The sequence below is a fragment of the Solea solea genome, chromosome 6, assembly GCF_958295425.1.
Source record: "Solea solea chromosome 6, fSolSol10.1, whole genome shotgun sequence".
Taxonomy (NCBI): domain Eukaryota; kingdom Metazoa; phylum Chordata; class Actinopteri; order Pleuronectiformes; family Soleidae; genus Solea; species Solea solea.
Window position 1 is genome coordinate 16,579,179 of NC_081139.1, and position 20,806 is coordinate 16,599,984.

The window sequence follows — 20,806 nt, forward strand, 5'->3', positions numbered from 1 at the left end:
TTTTAAGGCTGACAACTTCAATGTTCACCACATGGCCAGGCCCACAAAGGCAGAGAGCCATTGTTTTAAAACAAAATTAGAGACTTTGAAAGGGGACAATAAAGTTTCCAGAAAAAATTACCATTCAAATGTATTTAAGGTTGATGGAGAACAAAAAGAAATGAAAGGAAAGTGGATACTAGACTTGGAGACATGACTCTAAATGTCTCCTGAATTTACGGGCGACAGTTTGCTTGCTTTTTCACCACATCTGTAATAACACATCACAGACTGACATATTACAGTATGTCATTGTAATGTTCACACTTTGTTCTACTGTTCCCAAATGGTAAATATCTGCTTTGTGAATACCATTTCCCCTGATATCAGCAGTTCACATTTTATGAATGTACAGAGAAAACAACAGCTACGGTTATTTACCGAAAGGGAAATTGTTCAATTAATTTTCTGCCAAACGTGGTCTAATTACAGCCTCTGATAACAGTGGCAGTAATCAGAGACGTCTGTCGGGAACACTTTACCACATGTACTGTAAAAGCCATATCTGGGTGGAATGAGTATTACCAGGGGAGGCTTGTAATTTCATTTCCAGCCAGCCACACAGACCATTAGTCATTTGGACACTTATACGTTACAAGGGTTCCACGACAATCAACAGATGTGCCACATTATGTCAAGCACGGTGAAAAAGGCTGAGCCTCCTCAGCGGATTTCATGTCTGTCTGACGTCAATGCAAATTTATACAGCAACCAAAATAAACAGTTCCAATTTCTGTGTTTGACAATTCCTGTCAACTGTAATTATAATGTGACTTCATAATGATAATCGACTGCAGGTTATTTTCAATATGAATTAATACTTTTTGATTGATTGACCAGTTGCCCAATTCCGTGATTACAAAATCCCATGACTCTGGGTAAAGTCTTAAAATTATTAGTTTTGTCTGTGCAGCCGATTAAATTCTCAATTAAGTCTTTAATTAACTAACTAATCCTGCCCTGTAGGGATGAACAATTTGGAGAAAATCCAATTGTGATTTTTCTCTAATTGTGACATATTTCAGTTCTGATTTGATCTGCAATAGCATTTTTTTTTAACCCAAGCTTCAGTTCAATATTGCTATTTAATGTTATCAACAGGAAATGTTATCAAGAGAGTTGAAAGATATGAATTGTTTCCTATTCCTAAAAGACACATTTCAGCCCGAGTAAGATAAACGCAGCCTGGTCTGAAAGATACTGTACATAAATATATTTGTACACATGATACTGCCAACAGCTACTGCCTTCCCCTGAGGATACAGTATTAGATTTCCTCCCAGTGTGCTTGACACCTGTTACATCTGTGGCCTGCAAACTATCTTCATATCAGCTTTCCACGAGGCTTCAGTGTCACCATGCACTGTCCTGACATCATTCACTTATAACCAGGGACGGAGCAAATGTTGCTAATGGACAACATGACACACTGTTGCCTTCCACAGAGCAGGCTCTTGGTAAATATGACAGAATTGGCGATATGAGCTGGGTGTGCTGCGGCAGTAGTGTACAGTAAAATAAAGGAGAGGACATACAACCGCTCATTAGAGACAAGGCATGTCATAGAATCGGAAGTAGCGACACAATGGGGCAGCGAAAGGTCATCTATACTTCAAACAGTGGGTAACTTGATCACCACAAAATGATATTACAAGAAAATCAGCAAGAGACACATCCACAACAACTATTTCTGTTGACAAACAAGTGTATAACAGTTCATCTATGACTGCAGGCAGCATCTGTTATCACACAGGAGCAGTCATGTGTGAGTTCATGCGTGTAAGTGACAAGAGTTACGGGATTCCTTGAAAGTATCTTGTAGCTGTTGCTCTAAGCTCATTCCTGGAAAGTAAACCCACCCAGTTTGTGTACTCGATAAACCTTCACAGCTTTTTTTTTTTTTTGGCCTCCACTAAAACATGTTTGCCATTGTATCTCGACATGAGACAGTCATTTCCAAAATTGTCACTCAAACCAGGGTCCATAAACAAAATATGGAATACGTTTTATTGTATTATTTTGTGACTTATGCTTTTGAAATCTTTCATTCAGATTTTTCAAAGTGACACAGAGTTACTAAACAAGGCAGCAGTAGCTCTTGGTTTGGCTGGTTTGGCTGTCAGCATGTGTGCAGAAAGGCACATTTTCTATATTATATATTTTTTAATATACTCCAAGACAAAGTGTCTCGAGTACCACGCAGTGGCAACAGCAATGTTCAAATTTCTACAATATTTAGAAAAGCTTCCACTGGGCCTGTTCAACTGTTCACTTCTGTATAATGTCATTATATCAGTAAATGGAATTTCTTTCAATCACACAACACTTTATACCCATGTTTCTCAAACTGGGGTACATGAGCTCCCTCTGGTTGTGCTTGGTGGGAAAATCAGAAATACTGTTCTACTATATATACCAGGGTATGTGATCGGAGTGAAGCTGAGGAATTTTGAAAAGAATGCGTAGAAAATTAAACCAATAACAAAATAAAAATAATAATAATAAATGAAATAATAATAATTAAAATTACCTTATCTGTCGCTCCATCTTGATCTAATTTAGCTATAACATAAGCCTGTCGTTGACTTTGCTCGGCCTTTTACACCACTGTATTTTAACATTGGGAATAATGGTGAGAGCTCAGTGTTTTCTCAGGTGGTGCTTTATACCCTTATGACCACACCCTGGTTCTTTGTCAGCCGCTAACACACAGTCTCATCCACTGCCCTCTCTCCCTGTCACAGAGCTTAGCCTGGCCTGTCTGAGTGGACCAGCAGGGTGCCCTGTTTCGGTCCACGGGGCAGGTGATAATGACCTCCCTCACCTCGTCCCTCCTCCTCCTCCTCATTTCAAGCTGGCAGTGGTGAAGGTGACTGCAGCTGGATGATTTCTTTCTTTTTAAAGTGCAGGGGATACATGTTGGAGGGTGTGTGTGTGTCAGTATCGGTCTAGGCGGGGGTGTTGGTTACAAGTGTTAACCCAGTAATAGTTGAGGCTGACATAACACCCCTATTAATGATGAATGCTGAGCTGTGAGCACCTATACATCCCCCGTCTCCATTGTCTTCCACATTGCACTGCGACAGCTCCATAAGTAGAAATCCACACACAATAGAAGCCAAACAAAATCGGGAGTCTCGGTTTGAAAAAAGACAAACCTCGCACAGCAACAGGAAATTACTTTGAGGGGGAGGTAGAGAAATTCAGAGCATCACATATGCACGGTAGTCTCTAGTGTCTCTTTTTACCAAGCATCCACCCCCTCCAGCACTAAACAGGCCAAACACTCACATGGGGGTTTTAAGCATTGAGCTGTATTGATCACTGAAGATTCAAGGCTGTAGGGTACATCTGCTCTAGAAGCACAGTTGTTGTTGTTTTTTTCCAACTTAACATCATGTAACTCTCTGTTTGCGCCTGAGAGGGTAATAATAGCAGCACAGGCCCCGTTTCCATCCACCTCCCCCTTCTTTACACTACATACACTCTAAGTGAGTCTCATTGTGGTCATTACCTTTTAGGCTTTCAAACATCACCACCTCGCCACCTCACAGCTGGGCACTTCTGTGTGTGTGTGTGTGTGTACTAGGCTGTGAGGAAAAAAAAATGATTCAAACGTATCTTTGTGAGAACACTGTGGCTTGTCCTTAGGGTAAGGGGCTATAGAGACTGCATTATGTGTATGAGTGTCCTCACTAAGAATGCTGTACAAGAATAAATATGTGTGCGATAGAGAGTGACAGGCAGAGAGAGTTCATGTGAACTGGGGGCATGCATATTTAGGAAAAATGGAGAGTGATCACAAGAGATGGATGGATGGATGGATGGATGCACACAAGTAGCATGATTATAAGGAGGAGTCCACCCCCCCGCCCTCACTCTCTCCAAAACCTCCCAGGAAAGCCAACAGCAGCAGCACAGACAGACAGAAAGGTGATGGGAGGCTTTGCTTTATTGTTATTTTCGGTTTTGTTCAGCCTGACAGCAATTACATGCCAGACACATGTGTAGGAGGAGGAGGAGGAGGAGGAGGAGGCAAAAACAAACAGGAAAGGGATATTCTGCTCTGGAGTATAACACTACATAGGGTTCAATGACCCCTCTACTGTGGCAGGAAGAAGGAAGCCCTAGTTACATCTCACCTCCCCACATATGTAGTATGTGAGCTGGATGAACTGAGAAAACTAGATCAGTGCTTCTCAAATAATGCTCTGTGCTACACTGAAGGTTCCAGATTCATCCAACCGTTTCATTTTCTAATCTGAAACTCCTCAGAAGGGGGACACCAGACTATTTTTATCTTGTAGGGCTAAGAAAAACAATTATAACCTGGGTTATCAGTAGGATAGACATTCACAAGTATTTCAAGGTAACTGAGGCCCTGACAGTGACACAATTTTACTCTGAGGCAACTAAAAACTGATGTTTAATACACCAAATCAATGCATTGCTTGGTGTATACAAATATCAGAACGATTCCTTAAGCTGAGAGTGATCTTAAGATGTTTTGCTTCATCTAAACCAGCTGTTAAAAAATACAAAGGGATTCCATTTAATTTTAAGTTAGTCACTGACACAAAACTCACATTTCTGCTGTTGCTAAAAACAGCTGCATCGTCTGTCCAGCGTCCCTTGCTCTGACACCCAGAGAAGACTCAGACTCAAATCACTGTTTAAGAACTTCTAATTTATGTGCTAAATAATCACAGACGGAACATCAGTCAAGCAGCAGCCACAGACAGGAAGATGACTCAGAAAAAAAAACAGATTAACACTTCTTCAGGACAGTGAAAAAGAACAATTCTCCACCACAGCTCCAGGTGTCTTCCCCAACAAAATAAATAAAAGTATGAAGTACCAATAAGTATTGCCATCAATAAGCAGCAAGCAGGCTCGTGATAACTTGTGCTTCTGTACATACACGCAGTCATTCTGTGAAGGTGTCTTCAACACATTACTGTTTTGCTGACCATGTTCTCTCCATTTCAGCATCATGCATGTCATAAACTACCGAAGCAAAACACAACTGGTACATAATAACATCTCAAAAGATACTGGAGAGTGAAGCAATGTGCAAATTATAACAGTGGTTACATTTACTTTCTCATTAAAACAGTTGTCTCCATAATGGGAAGATAATGATGTATCGCCCATCGACCGTTTTACCTCATTTATATAACTACTTTAAATAATTCATAAGGGGTTGAGCTTGAATGCTGCATTTTGAGGGGGATTAGTCCACAGACTGGCATGTGTCTGTCCTTACACAAAAGGGGACTCTGTTTAAATCAGAGGTCTTCAACAGGGGGTCAATGGATGTATACTGCGGGCAGGGGTCGCAACGGTTTTTACATATTAGATATTAGTTTAATATAAAAACAATGTTATACAAGCATACAATATAAATAGTGCCATATATGGGGTGGGCGGGGAATTACAGAGTTGAGAGCAACTCTCCAGGCCTGATGTTTGTGTTTACTGTTTTACTCTAAGGGGAAATAAACATGGAATATTACACATAACCACATGAAGGAGCCAAATGCCTCTGAAATCAAAGAAAATCTTTGCGCTTGCTATTTCTTGTGAGCAAGAACCATCATTTTTGAATACACAGAAAATAAAATTGGATGTTTCACAATGTCTATGTGGTCTTAATTGCGAAATTGAGGTCTAGACTCTTTGTTTTAGGTTTTTCCTTTTTTTGTCAGGATGTCCTGTCTGAAAAGCAGACATGAAACAAGGAAAAGAAGCTGTCTGTTCACGAGTCTGTTCACTGCTGAGCTGGTCTGCTGCCAACCAGGAACAGATTCCTGTTGACACAACTTTCAGTGTGAAGCGTGTTTTCTGTAATTATGTTCCAGAAGTCACTAGATGCAGGACATTTGTGATGAAAAGTTTATTTTATTTTTATATAGGCCTCATCTTTTTTGCTTTAAATAGCCCACAGGCTCTTTACGCTGTCCACTCTACCTAAGGGACCTAAATTGATTTCTGCTGTAAAGCCTATAGATTACTGCTGACCCACAAACACATTAATGAGAAAACACTTTAGTGTCTGTCTCTCAATTAGGCCTCCAGCTGAAAAGCCTGTTTACACATGAACATCCATGCTTCTTCTTATTTTTGTTTACAGTTGTTAACAACAGTTAAGCACTTGCTATTCAATATCATCTGTCCACCAAACAGTTATATGACAGCTTGGTTGCTAATAGGCTTCTACAATATGCAGCTTTTGCAGGACGTGTGGTTACTGTGCAGAAAATCAGACACTTCTACGAATAAAATATATGCTTAAGTCTACAATATCCATCCATTCAGCCATTATCTACCACTCTATCCTCCACCAGAGGGTGCTGTGCCAATCCCAACTGACATGTCACACACTGGACAGTTCACCAGTCCATCACAGGGCGACATATTGGGACAAACAACCATTCACTCTCACCTATGGTCAATTTAGAGTGACCAAATTACCTAATGCCCACGCATGCAGACTCGCATGCAGAAAGGCCCTTGTTCCAACCCCGGTCTTCTTGCTGCAAAGGCAAGAGTGCTAACCACTACACCAACCGTGTTTTTTCTGACCGGAAACTGAAGTTTATTTCACTTTGGAAACAAACTTCCACACCTACAGTAAGTCCATCAAGAACATGTGTGGCGCATAGCAGCTGTTGATACACTACAGCCTCCATCAGGCCCCCTTTACACCCAGCATTAGAATGCATAGTCTGTGATCAGATAGCACTTCTTCACATGCGTTTACACATGCTTCTACAGCATCATGTCCTGTGTATCGCCATATCAACAAAAACAACGTTGCCGCCACAACCTTGAGGTAGCCAAAATCACATCACTCCAATACTTTATTCTCTCCGCTGGCTACCTGTACGTTTCAGAGAGTTTGTTTTTAAAGCCCTTAATGGCGTCGCCCCGACCTATTTAAAAAATGTAAGTGTTCGCAAGCACAGCAGAGATTTGCGGTCGTCCAACTAGCTTTTGTGTGACGTGCCCAAGTCTAGATATAAACAGTGACCGCCCCCAGATTCTGGAACAAGCTCCACCCCCCTGAGATTTGCGTTATCACTGACCTGGGCCTGACCTTAAAACGTATATAATCAGAATGTCTTTTAATACCCAGTAGTGTGGAAACAGTTTTTATTCTTTTTTTATTCTTTGAGTACACTTTTTAGTCTTGTGTGTTTTTAATTGGTATTTTCATGCTTCAATTTATGTTTCATAAATGTGTTTTTAATGCTGTGTGTCTGTAATGCTTTTATTTTGCAAAGCACTTTGGTCACCTGTGGGCTGTAAAAATAAAGTACATGACGTGACGTTGTGCTACTGTGTGGACTCCTTTTTGCTTTTTGAAGAAGGGGAAGAAGTTGACTTCAACAAGCGGAAAACCGACAACTGGAAACTGCGTATTCACTCACACTGCTTTCACATTAGCCGTGCTCGGAGCCACCGACGTATTTCCGCTCACACAGTTGTGGGTGGGGCGGAGACACTTCTGTTCAATCTGGTCACAATGCATCGCTGACCGTCTATTTACAAGTGGTCAGGCTCTATCCGATTTTTATCCGAATGCAGAAAACACATTTTAATGCCAGGTGTAAAGGGGGCCTTCAGAAAGATCTGCTTTTTTCAATTGCATTTGATGCAGGGGAGTGAGTAATGTGCAAACTTCAGATTTACATTACATTTTTATTTATATTAAATGATTATCATTATAATTAGTGGATAAAATTAGTTTTTCCTTGTTTCTCTGTGTTTATCTTATCATTTCTTCCGACTCTACCTCGACTAAGACGATAACGACGACGGAAAAAAAAAAACAACTATATATCGCACTTATGACTAGCACTTCATAGTTTGATTTACTTGAAGCTCTTACTTACTTCTAGCTCTTATTTGTACCCAAAGGTTTAAATGCACTTATTGTAAGTCGCTTTGGATAAAAGCGTCTGCTAAATGACATGTAATGTAATGTAATGTTATCTCATGCAACCTGCACTATCACTTTAACTGTGCAGCTATAGGTTTAATTTTTTTTTTATAAAATATATATGTTACCTCATGCTGTTGCCAAAAAAACAAATTCATTTCACTTTCAAATATTCCCATTTACATTCCCAGACACCACATGTCAGACTTTAACCAAGAGATTGATCATTCTGCACAGAGGTAATCTGTTGTCAGAACCAGTCTGGCAGGAACTTGCTTTCTGGCAGAAGTGTTGAATTATATGAACCTGCATGACAACAGTATCACATAGCCCAACTGACAAATGCTCTCATTCAAACGCACACACTGAACATTATAATGAAGGCGTGTGGGAAAAAGAGGAAAAATGCTGAGGAGCAACTTTCGACAACAACACAGGGCTTTGGGTGAGCAATGGCGGTGGGAACGCTTCATCGGATGAGGTCACACTCACCAAGCGGACTGGATGTGGTGATGCATCACACATGGATACGATTGGTAATGGCCACTGACTTGTGAAGAACAGGGGTGTTGGAAAAATTCTGTGACGGTTAACTGACGGCTTTACTGAATCAGAAGTGCTGACCCCATTAAAATCACCTGAACGCCCGAGACTACAGTCAACACAAAGCAGTCGTGCCTTCGCATTTTGCGTGTGTGTGAAAAAGAGGAACACAGCACATGTTTCTCTCATGAGGCACTCAATCAGGAGAGTTGCTCATCCACACTAACACTGTGCCGCCTTTGTTTTGTGTCACTCATTGTTACGTCACTGGTTTCCACCATGAACAATCCTGGAAAAAGCACTTTACATATTTATTTACGGTGTATTTTGGAGCTCTGAACTCATTCTCCCTCTTTATGTCATGTGTGTGACATGAGATCCACACAGGATATCACATGCCTGCTTCCCCATTGTTTGTTTAGTCCAGGAAACAGGATATTCACACAGAGGGCAGCCGACCACAGCGTCACAGAGAAAGACAAGTGTTTTTCTCTTTAACTTTTAATATGACAGAACAGAAGCTGCAGCTATTGTTATTCACCCATTTTAGTTGAAGGTGCATTTATTTAAAGGTAGATTATTATCACTGAACTGGTCACTATTTCAATATATTTTTTATTTTATATTGATATTTTCAGGCAGACTGTCTGCACTGATAATTGCCAGTGATCAAACCAACAGAGCTACAGACATATGCTTAAACAGCTTACACACTTACAAGCTTCTGAGAAATGAATGGTACCAGTTTCACGCTGTGAGAGTTCACACTGCACTTGAAAGTTTTTCACAAGTATGGAAACAGCCGGAGCAGACATTATTTCCGACATGTAGCATCACCACATCTTCAACTTTCTGATATGCTTTCCCTCATTCTACTCTGTAGAATACTCACATGTCACAATATAAGCATGGAAAATAAACAAGATATTTAACACTGGAGTCTATAACCATGCTGAAATTATGTATCCAGATTCACCGGTCAGGAAACGTAAGGGAAACTTAACTTGCAATGATCTAACCCCTAACTTTGTCAAATAGAGGCAGATTTTTTCCCACTAAGATAATTTGCTTTCTCCTCTTCCTCACATATACTTCACACACTGGTATAGTGAAATTAGATTAAGATGGAGTGAGAGATGAGTTTCTTTTGTTATTTGTTTAATTTTCTATGCGTGCCGGTCAAAATTGCTTAGCTCCACGATCACATACCCTGGTCTATACAGTAGAACAGTGTTTCTGATTTTCCTCCAAGTATCACCAGAGGAAGCTCACGTACCACTTGTCTTAAAATACAGTAAGGCTTTAAATTTGAGTCCAATGAGCGTTACACCAGTAACACGTATCTTCCACACTCACTTTAAAACTCTGCTGTATCTCAGGTAAAATGTTCCCGACTGTGTCGGCATCCTAGCGCACAACAACTATCCACCACTGTTGCACTGTTGGATTGCATGACATCAGCTGCCAGGACTCTATTGATTTGCATGGGCTGTTTTGGAAATGACCCATGTTTGTGTCACTGCTTTCAAACAGGGAAAATGGAAGTGCATTAAATCAGTCTCCTAACAATCAGCCTGTCAAGTCACTGCAGTAAAACACTGGTGATGTGAGTCACATCAATGGAACATATTGGATACTTCAGTCTGATAATCTAGTCCCAACAAAGATGTGGTTTGAATGGGATTTTGATGTTGTATTTGTGATACAGTTATACAAACTAATCAGGCCAAACATCGTATTTCTTTCTGTCAGTCTGAACAGGGGTCGAGCTGACACTACCAACAACTCCAGTACACCACTGTGACCAGCAGGACACCCTGTTGACATGTCAACAGCCAGCTGACATGCCAGTCAGCAGAAGTCAGGTACAAACACAGGCGAATTATTCATTTACACTGAAACAAATGAACACAAAATAAGCGCAGGAGACGCTGTTTGTTTCTGTGCGACGCTCGTGCGTAAACGTGCGCATTCAAAGCTCACGCAGTGGATCAAATACGGGTCTAAAAGTGCCAAGTGGGCGAGTTACTGAAAATATTATGAGACAACAAACCGAACCATGTGGCTGCCACAAAGGCTGAATAACAGGTGATCACATAAGCTGTTATTGCTCCACCGTTTAAATATGATGAGGAAACGCGCTAATGAGCTCATCTCAGGAAACCAAACAAACGATTCTCACCTTGTCTCCTTTTGTTTCCGCGGGGCTGCCGGCCGGCTCTCAGCCGTCACTCACATAGATAAATCCTGCTGTTCGCTCCACACTGGACACGCGAGTCTCTCTGTGTGAGTGGGAGCTTTTTTGTTTGGGATGAATGGGGAGTTACTTGTGCGTCGTTGTCCAGCGCGTTTTGAAAAGTCAAAGCAAAGGAGGGAAGCTGCCGCCGGTGGCTGCCTGCTCGGCTTTGGTGACCAATTGTCTCCCACACTGCACGCAGCAGCCAGTCCCGTCTCGTCCCACTCACTCCCCGCCTCCTCTCTGCCCACCTTCCTCTCACACATTTGGGATGAGACGCGGGGATGTCCCTCTGCTGCTGTTGGCCACTGTAGTAGCGCTCCCTGCTGCACAGAGACCAAATAAAAACAAAATGAAACAGTGTGTGGGATGGGATGGATGAAGCACATGCACGTTTTCACTCTTTGTGTCACAGATCACAAGTTGTGTATCATATGTTAAAGGTCCAGTGTGTAACATTCAGGAGGATTTATGGACATAAAATCTAATATATTAACCCCATGTTGCTTAACAGTAAAACGTGCTTGATCCTAGAAAGAACCTTTTTTTTTTACATGCGTTAACATTTGGTGAGGGCCTTTCTTTAAGGAGGCTGCCATCTTGCCTTGTGTATCTGTCCATACATGTTCTGCCGCTTTTTCCTCCACATCTCAGTTGACATAAGGTGATAAGCGAGGTACACCCTGGACAGGTCGCCAGTCCATCACAGGGCCACGTATAGAGACAAACAACCATCCACACACACACACGGTCAATTTAGAGTGCCCAATTTACCTAATCCCCATCCGCATGTTTTTGGACACACACACACACACACACACACACACACGGGGAGAACATGCAAACTCAATGCAGAAAGGCACCTTTTCACATTATTGCATATGATCTAAGGCAAGAGTGCTAACCACTACACCACCCATGTGGCCCCTTGAGTATCTATTGATGACAATATCATGTATACAGATTTTTTTTTAATTTACCAAACTCTTAACACATTCCAAAATCAATGTTCCAACCGTTATAACAGCATTGAAGCATTTATATGTCATTTAGGGGTTTTGAATCGTATCAGACAGACAACAAACATTTTATCATTATATATACATGAGTGGTAGATGCAATAAGCCTTTGCATGTATGTGCTACATGTATCGTATTGGCAGCAAAAAGGGATAACATCAGTTTAAAAAGGAGGTTTTATGGCACGAGTGAACCATACAACCTTATTGTGCATCACTCAAAGCTTCATTAGGTTCATTTTTCTTTTTACAATATACTGTAAATTAACAAGGAATCGCATGAGTGAAAGCCAAACTCTCAGAAATGTATTAATTAAACATTTTCCATGCAGCAGCTTTAAAAAACTTAGTTAAAAAAAAAACCCAGATACATTTTCTCTGTGGTTTTGGGAGCAGGGAAATAAGCAATTTACAAACTTTACTCTCACTTTCGTGAGATGGAAAGTGGCTCACATGTCATGGCGTTTAGTGGGTGTAGATTTTATTAGGTGAGCCTTTTGTTAAGTGGCTATAAATCAGTTTTCTCCTTGTGTCCACACTGGCAGCCTGCATGTTTTCACAATCATTTGTGAGAGTGAGCATTTGTGCCCCAAGCTGGTTCACAGCACGGGAAGCAAGTCACACTAATTGCTCCGATCAGTGATATAAAGCCAGCTATTTAACTGAAACACAGCAACACAAAGTCTAAATATTGGACTGAATTCACAGATCGACCTTACAAACAGGACCGAAAAATGAAAGCTTACGATGCTCTGTGTCTACTGAATGTACAGTGTAGATGTACAGTATATAAAGGTGTTTGGTAACGTACTGTCTTATATCAAATTATTTAGATGATGTGTGTTTACAATTCTCCAGTAATTGCTTTGTTTTTCATTAATTAATCTGCTTTAATCTTTAATGATGCTAAGCCCTCTTTATCCCCATTTCCTTCTTCTTTCTGTGTTTCTTTCTGCACAAACATCAAAGAAAATCTCTTGTATCTAACAACCTACTTGGTCATTACAACAATAAGAATAAGAATAAGAATAAGAATAAATTATAATAATGACAGATTGCATTTGTAAAGGTAAAAAGATTCTTAATCGTCCAGGTCATCGTAATCTTCAGGAGTTAGTTGTAGGCACTAGCTTTACAGGTGAAACATCTTTAACTTTACAAGTAAGACCAGTTGCCAATAAATAACTAACTAACTAACAAACTTGAAAGAAAACTGTTGGGTTTGGGGTTATTGAGAGAAAGCTCAACAGATCCAGATTGTTCTTTAAATCTATTATATACCAACTTGACAAAGTCTGACAGACCTCCTGTGGGTATATGGTCATATTCTCTCATCAGTGTCCACACAGTGTCCTGGAAATATCGCTGTAAATCCATCAGTCTGAGTCTGATTAAATCAGAAACTAAAGAAGTCAGACTTTTGGAGATGGCGAGGTGAACAGGGTGAGGAGAACATAACATGTTTTAGATTTTCCTGTGACTACAGTGTGAAGGGGAAGGAAAGGAGTGCCATGCTGTTGTGGCTCCGTGACAGGCTGAACAATAGAAAAATGGCCCACTAATCCAGAATTACGGCAGGGGTGAGGAAATGGGAGGGACAAAACTGTCCAGTTTATTGTAAACCGCTACCTCGTTGTGTCAGGGCAGCTACGAGGGGATGCTCCCTTGGCTGCATCCACACACACACGAGAGGGAATGGAAAAAAAAAGACACAAAAGATGAGTCCTAATGTCTACTCCAGGCACAGGCCGGCTGTGTTACGGGGGCATAAATGCTTCCCTTCAAAGACTAAATGAGTCACTTCAGGGAGAGAACACCCCCACCATCCCCCTCCCCATTTGTGAGGATTTCTGCGAGCCCGTGATTAGGCTCACCCCAGTGCCATGTGTGCACCAAATACCCCCCCTTCCTTACCACGCCACACCACCTCCTCCTCCTCCTCCTCTTCCAAATCTCTGCTTGGCCTCAGCTCCCAACTAGCTATTGTTCTCATGACACTTCATATAGGCTTTACTGTCATTAGAACAAAAACAAAACCAAAAAAACAGCACTGCATTTCATGGTTAGATTTAGGCTTAAAACATGACCAGTAACCTCTGGGCTTTGGTTTATATCATGCAAACAGACAAAGAAAAACAGGACATTAAAATAAGCCAAATTAAAATCACTGATAACATCAAAGTGAAATGCTCATTTAATCAAATTTAAGTTTTTTTTAATCTAAGTTAAACAAGGAGAAGGGAACAGAGGGTGGACACATTGTGAGTTTGGGCCCCTTTGTTTGTGCAAAGGGAGGAAACTATGAATTTTAAGGACAAGGGGATTATGTTGCTCTTGTGGAACAGATGTTAACACGGAGAGGTCTGTCCTCCTGAGAGCAGCCCCTCACTGACACACTGTCCCTCCGTTGTCAATGTGCATCCTCTCATGTGAGTCTTTATAGTTGCATATTGCCTCCACTCCCCCCCCATGACTAAGAGACTAAGACCAAGATTAACTGAGCCCCATGCCATCAGCCTTGACCTTGATGGACTGCTAATGTCATCCACTTTTGTGTTTTGACAGACATTAGCTTTCGCCAGTGTCCATGCTTCCTTTTAAAGTGACCTCTGTGAATTCATGATTAGCCGAGACAAACAAAGCAGGGACGTCAATAAGGAATATTCACAATAAGTGAGCACCAACCCCCCTGCGTCCCATCTCATCCTCTCATTGCAGCCCAAAGCAGGTCAGCTGTTGTGTGACCAGCCTCCATTCTTCTCCATAGTTTGGTCATTTCAGTGTGTCTTTTGAATTTTTCCAGGTCAGAATGAATGGATTCAGACGTTCAGTCCGCTGTGTCTTCCCCTTCCTCGCCATCACCCTGAAAAACTGCTATAACACACACAAGTCATGTGCAGTGTACATGATGATAATTAACTATAAGGGTGGGTAATATGACCACAAAAGTTATATTAATACATATTTTAAATCGGTCAAAGTTGATGACTATTGTGATGTATTTGAGATACTTGAAGATTGAGTCTTGTTCCTCAGCGAACACAGAAGGAACCAGGTAAATGTGCTTTTAAACCTTCTTTTTTAAAAACTTTATGAACTGAAAATGAATGCACCGGAGCTCACTACCTGCACCAAGAACCAAAAGACTCACTCAATCTGTCTGATTAGGCATGTATAAACATGGCTTTCCAGCATGAACGCACGCAAAACCAGATTTTAGACCCTTGACCATAAATACATTTGACACTTGATCTCACCATTAGACAGGCTTTCATGACTGGAAACTGACATTTGCATTTTACAAAGCAACAAAAGCTGTAGTTTCCAGTCAGAAAAGGATTCCCTAAAGCAAAATAAAGATGTGAACATAGTCTTAAGATATAATCCTCCATGTCTCACTTGTTTTTATATCTTAGTGAGGACACATCATTGACAAAATGCATCTCCTTAACCTTAACCATCACAACTAAGTGCAAAACCTTAACTCCTTACCCTAACCCTAACCTAAACCCAATTTTAACCCTAACCATAAAACCAAAGCCCTTTAAAGTTGTGGGGCCCTGACAAAATGTCCCCACAAGGTCAAATGTCCTAACAAATATTGGAAATTGCTGAATTTCTAGTTCATGCTTGTTACATAGAGTCAATAAAATAAAAGTGTGGTTCATTCTATGATGACATACTGATTAATGTCAAGAATCATGAAAACTTAAAACCAAATGAAAGCTCTTCTCAAGTTGTGACGCTCTGTTCATTCGAGTGATTTGGCTTTTTCTACCTCTTTGGCTCCCTCTAGTGGAGATGTTTAGTTACAGCAATACCCATGTGGAGAAAAAAAGGAAAACAATAGGGAACTAGTAGTAGAAGAAATCATGGTGTTGAAGCACTAAAAGTTAAATTTTTGTAGATTTTGACATATTTCGTAAAAAAAATCTTTGAAATAATTACTTATTTCACATATTTCACATTTGGGCTGCAAATACTAACATTGCAAAGTCCGATCAACCTCATCACACTAAACATGTTGCTTCTTGCTGATGGTAGTAGTGGCCGACCCAATCCAGTATGATTTTGAGTGAGGTGATGGAGCCTTTGTGCACAAGGAACAAAACTACAAGTCTAAAGATGTGAGGTGTGTCTACAAAATCACAACAATTAAATCTGAGCAAATATACATTTCATAATGTCCACAGTAATCGGACGATGTCTTAATGTTTTTGTGACTTCACACGCTCACATTACACTGGCACCAATACATTTCTGCATGTTTGGCAACTGTTGTACAGTCTACAATAATTGAGGCATACACAGCATGTCACTAGTGGAATCATGTGACTAGCCTGTAAAAAACGACAGGAACATGCACTAACATCTATTGTATTGTTTCATGCACATTCTCAAGAACTGCAGAACATTTTAAAACAATAGATTACTATGATTAAAATATACAATTGTCGTATAAATTGTACAAATTGTCGTATAAATTGCCCACAAAATGAAGTTTATCCTAAATACTTGTGCACATAGAAAAAAAAAGGAAATGAAAGTTACTTCACATACCAAGACACTATAGTTTCTATAGGGAGCAAGGCAGTTTGCTGTTAACCCTTAGTGCTCACACGCACCCATGGTAATTTGCAGTGGGAATCATACACAACTCCTTACATGGACATCCTTGAGGGGTGTGTTTATAGGTCACATATTCAGGTATTTTTTCATCTTCTTATGTGTTTTTTATATCGCATTTTTAGTAGTGTTATAAGGTAGCAATAATTGTGCAGAAATAGATTGACAAAATAGATTGTTTTTCTTTCTTTCTTTTTGTTCATAAAAACGAGCCAAGTGAACTTTGAACTGTGACGTGTTTCCAAATTTCACAAATTCAATCTGATTTTAAACATTTTGAGTAATTTTTTTTCAGGTGTGTTTATATAATTGGGGAAAATGATTTTTTGCCTATAGGTTGTGCGGAAAAAGGATATAAGACACCCTATATTGCACATCCCTATAGCCTCTGTATACACTGTATGTTTAAACATAGTAATAGAAAAAAGCAGCCGAATACTCTGTGTTCTAAGGGTTAATTATGAATTATGAAGACGATGCACAGCTGAAATAGTGTGCAGGCCGTTCATCTGGAGACACAGGTTTTTCACCACATTTACTCAGAAAATGATTCAATGAAAAAGCAACATCATTCTTTTTCATGTGAACTTTCACTCCTCAGCTTTTACAGCAGTTGAACTAATGCTGCTCAAAAATGTCATCTGTCAGTGTCAGTCCCCTGTGTGCAATACATAAATTACAACAAATCTATCTTTAGGTGTGAGCAGGTACCATTACGTTTCTAGACCACACACTGAGGTGAAGGGATTATTATCCGCAGTTTTCTGCAATAAATCCTGTAAAGAACTCATTATCCATGGGGAAAGAACACAAGATGTTGCTGTGAATTGCCCTTTTGTGTGTAGACGTAACAAGTCACATCCTCGCACGTCAACCAGAAAATTAAGTTTTTCTGCCTCAGCCTGTCTTGCAGAGGAGAGACACGGGGGGAGTGTCCTCCACTGAATCCTACAAGTACTAAAACATATCTGACATGCCACATTTCCTCACTCCACACAGTCTGTGGCGGGCGTTATTGCTCTTTGGTGGTGATTTTTGCTGGTAATTAAAAATCAGGAAGACTGTCTCGTAACATTTACTAATCAGAACTATAAGAATGAAAATCTCATTCAGGAGGTTTCACAGCCTCAGAAAACTATAGACCATGCTGACCCACTGTCAAAAATAGGTCAAAGTTTCATCTCACGCAACTGGAGGAAGATGATGAAATGGACTAGAAAAGAAAACCGACAATTTTAGAGCAAGGTTTCAGCATGGAAATGGCTGAATCACAACTCCTGCTTCCTGTTTTAGTGGCAGAAAAAAAAAAACCTTCAGCAGAAAAAAACCGAATCCAATGCTGCATCACATTATATTAAAAGTTATATTTCATATTAATCTGTCTACATCCACACTCGCCCTTGCAACGGATTTATCTTTGCTTTGTAAGGAAAATACAGAAAATATATACAGAAAACATACAAATACAAATATAGATATATATACTGTATATATATATATATATATATATATATATATATATATATATATATATATATATCAGAAGGCCCTTTAAAATAGAAGATACAAAGATCTTGGGGAGAAAACAAACTCCCCATGAAGACTTTTTTTAAAATTTAACATTCATACGAACAAGGACCAGCTCTCGACGTGAGACGGGACAAAGCCGTCCTTTGAAAATGAGGTGAACAAGGATATTGACCCCCTGGGATAAATGTCACAGTTTGTTCTAGGCTTCAAAACCACTGTGACAAAAAGCTGTGTGTATACACATGGCAGACACAAAAGCACCATCCATTCATTACACTGTATTCGATTGTGCTTTAGTTCACTTCTGTTGTTTTGATGTTTTTTTTTTACCCATCTTTGTTTGTCTGTACGTGAACTCAAAAGGACAAATGTGAATGGAATTATCTGGGGGATGTAGATTGTGCAGCCCAATAAAGAAATTATGAGTTGTGTTTTAAATCACTTGTGGGCAAATTGGGCTCTGACTATTTTGCTTGCTAACACTTTTCCTTTAGTAGTGGATATTGTATAACTTTGAAAAAGACACATCCATTACACTCACCAGCTGCAATGGAGACCATGCTTTAAATAACTGTCCACCCTCCTTCCTTAAAACATTATATCCAATTTAGCCACAAATGTCATGACATCTGGAATTTGTCACTGTGAGACACACTTGTGTCACACCAGGAAGTTCTGACATCATAGAGCACTTTTAAAAGGACCTAATTCCTCAAAGTGCGGCAATAGTTCATGAATCCTTGAACCACTGACAAGCATGAAAATAAAGAGGTGAGAACTATTTTATCCTCGAAAAAATGTTATATTTTAGGTGTTTATACTTATTTAGGTCACTATAAAAGGTCAAATATGTTGTTTCCTGCTTTCTCATGTGCCTGTTTTTCATGCTTGAATGGTGAGTGCTTCATGCATTAGTTGAATATTTCCACATCCTAACGATTGGCAACACATCAGCCGTGTGTCTGAGCTGTGCGTACACATTAATCCTCTTCATTTTCAAATGCAAGCTGTGGAAAATGGCTCTCTGTGGATTTCACAGGCTCCACATCTGATTATTTTACAAACAGAAACAAAGAATTTAGTCAGTCCTATTCCAAAAGGCATCGACAAAATTACTATTATGGTGTCACTGCTGTTTGGTCAGGAAATGTGGTCCACATGTGTCATGTGTAAATTCAGCATCAGTTCAGCTTATTTGGATGATATGTTGTATATTTTAAAATTGACAATGAAATACATATTTTCCAGAGGTGGAAAGTAATGAATTACATTTACTCGCATTACTTTAATTGAGTAGGTTTTTTTTTCAAATTTGTAATTTTACTTATGTGTGCTTTTTTTTTTTTGGAAGTACTGTACTTCACTACATTTTAAATCACATCTGTTACTGAGTACACAAATGTTGGCCTGAATATAAAAATTTTTTTAAAAAAAGGAGAAATTCACACACCGGAGACTTTGGCGGTGAATGATGAGGACAGGTGAATTGGCATTAAGAGACCCTTCGACCGATACATTATATGTTTACATATTGTCTTTTGTCAGCACTTAATCAGTTAAGTAATTTGTAAAGGTTTGCCTTTAATTAAAAACAATTCATGTGAGATTTGTGTTCCCTTTTTTTGCACGACACCCCTAAAGTTGTTAAAAAAGTAACTTTTACTCTGAGTAAATTTTAAACAAGCAACTTTTCTAATTTACTTTTACTTGTACTTAAGTAAATATGATCAAAATAGTTGCACTTTTACTTGAGTAGAATATTTCAGTACACTTTCCACCTCTGATATTTTCTAATGCTGATTTAGGGAACAACCTAATCAGAGTATATACAGTACACGACCACATATAATACTATATGATACTTCTTGTCCATGAGTCATCAAAGATGAAAGATGAATCAATGAAATAAGTTTTGACATATTGCACAATTTCCACATTACACAGATATTTGTTTTTATTGATATTCATATTTTTCTTGCACTTCCAGTCTTTATTTTCGTATTTTCTTATTTGTTGTTGCTCTTGTCTTTTGTTGTACTTTAAATCAAGTACCTGGGATCATCAATCCCTTTTCCATTAATCATCTCACAACACCTCAAACATTAATCTTGTTCCATCTACAACGTTAATACGCGGCTTATATACAGTACTGTTGCTGTTTTCCTTCTCCTCTCGTTCAATTCCACAGCTGGTGGCAGTAATGGAGAAAAAAAGTGGCAAACATATACATAAAACAAAGCAGGGTTTTGTAAAAAATTCTTTAAAAATTGCAAATATTTAATGTGACAGGCCACAATAGCAATAAGAGTTTTTATTTATTCTGAAATAAAGTTAAGTGTCGTCGACTCCACAGCTCATTCATACATTCCTAGTTCTGTGACAACTGTTTCTTGACTACAAGCTGCTGTTGGCGTTACAGATCAGTAGCAGTGCAATAAAAAATTGTTCAAGATTAAATGTAGAAGAATAAACATGAAAATGTCACGGATTATTGTTAAAAAAGTTCTTCAACCAGTGTTTGTGGGTTATTAAAGAAAAACCAAAAAAAAAAAAAAAACACTACTAAGTGTGATGCAATAGCTCATATTATATATTTTTAAATGCATTTTGCACAACTATTGCAAATCAATTGTATTTTTAATCTGTAACAAAAATGAAAAATGCAAAACGAAAGTGCTTTTTCTCTCCTCTTTTTCCTGTAGGTGGTGCTAGCAGTTATTTTTACACAGCACAAATTATGAGAGGAAATCAGGCTAATATTGACCAAATGCAATAGTTAATAAATAAATGGAACACAAAATTATATTGTGCTTATTTCCATGACCAAGAAGGTTAAAGTTTTTGTTGGTGCTATAACCCAAAAAGTTAA

At 39.3% G+C, this 20,806-nt stretch overlaps 1 protein-coding gene across 2 annotated transcripts in view; it reads right to left on the minus strand.

The window, feature by feature from the left end:
- Positions 1 to 20,806, minus strand: part of frmd4ba (FERM domain containing 4Ba) — a 77,041-nt gene that overhangs the window by 44,984 nt on the left and 11,251 nt on the right. For both annotated transcript variants that reach the window (XM_058631041.1, XM_058631040.1), the window contains exon 2: positions 10,710 to 11,089. The gene's annotated coding sequence lies outside the window, so the exon portion shown is untranslated. The remainder of the gene's footprint in view (positions 1 to 10,709; positions 11,090 to 20,806) is intronic.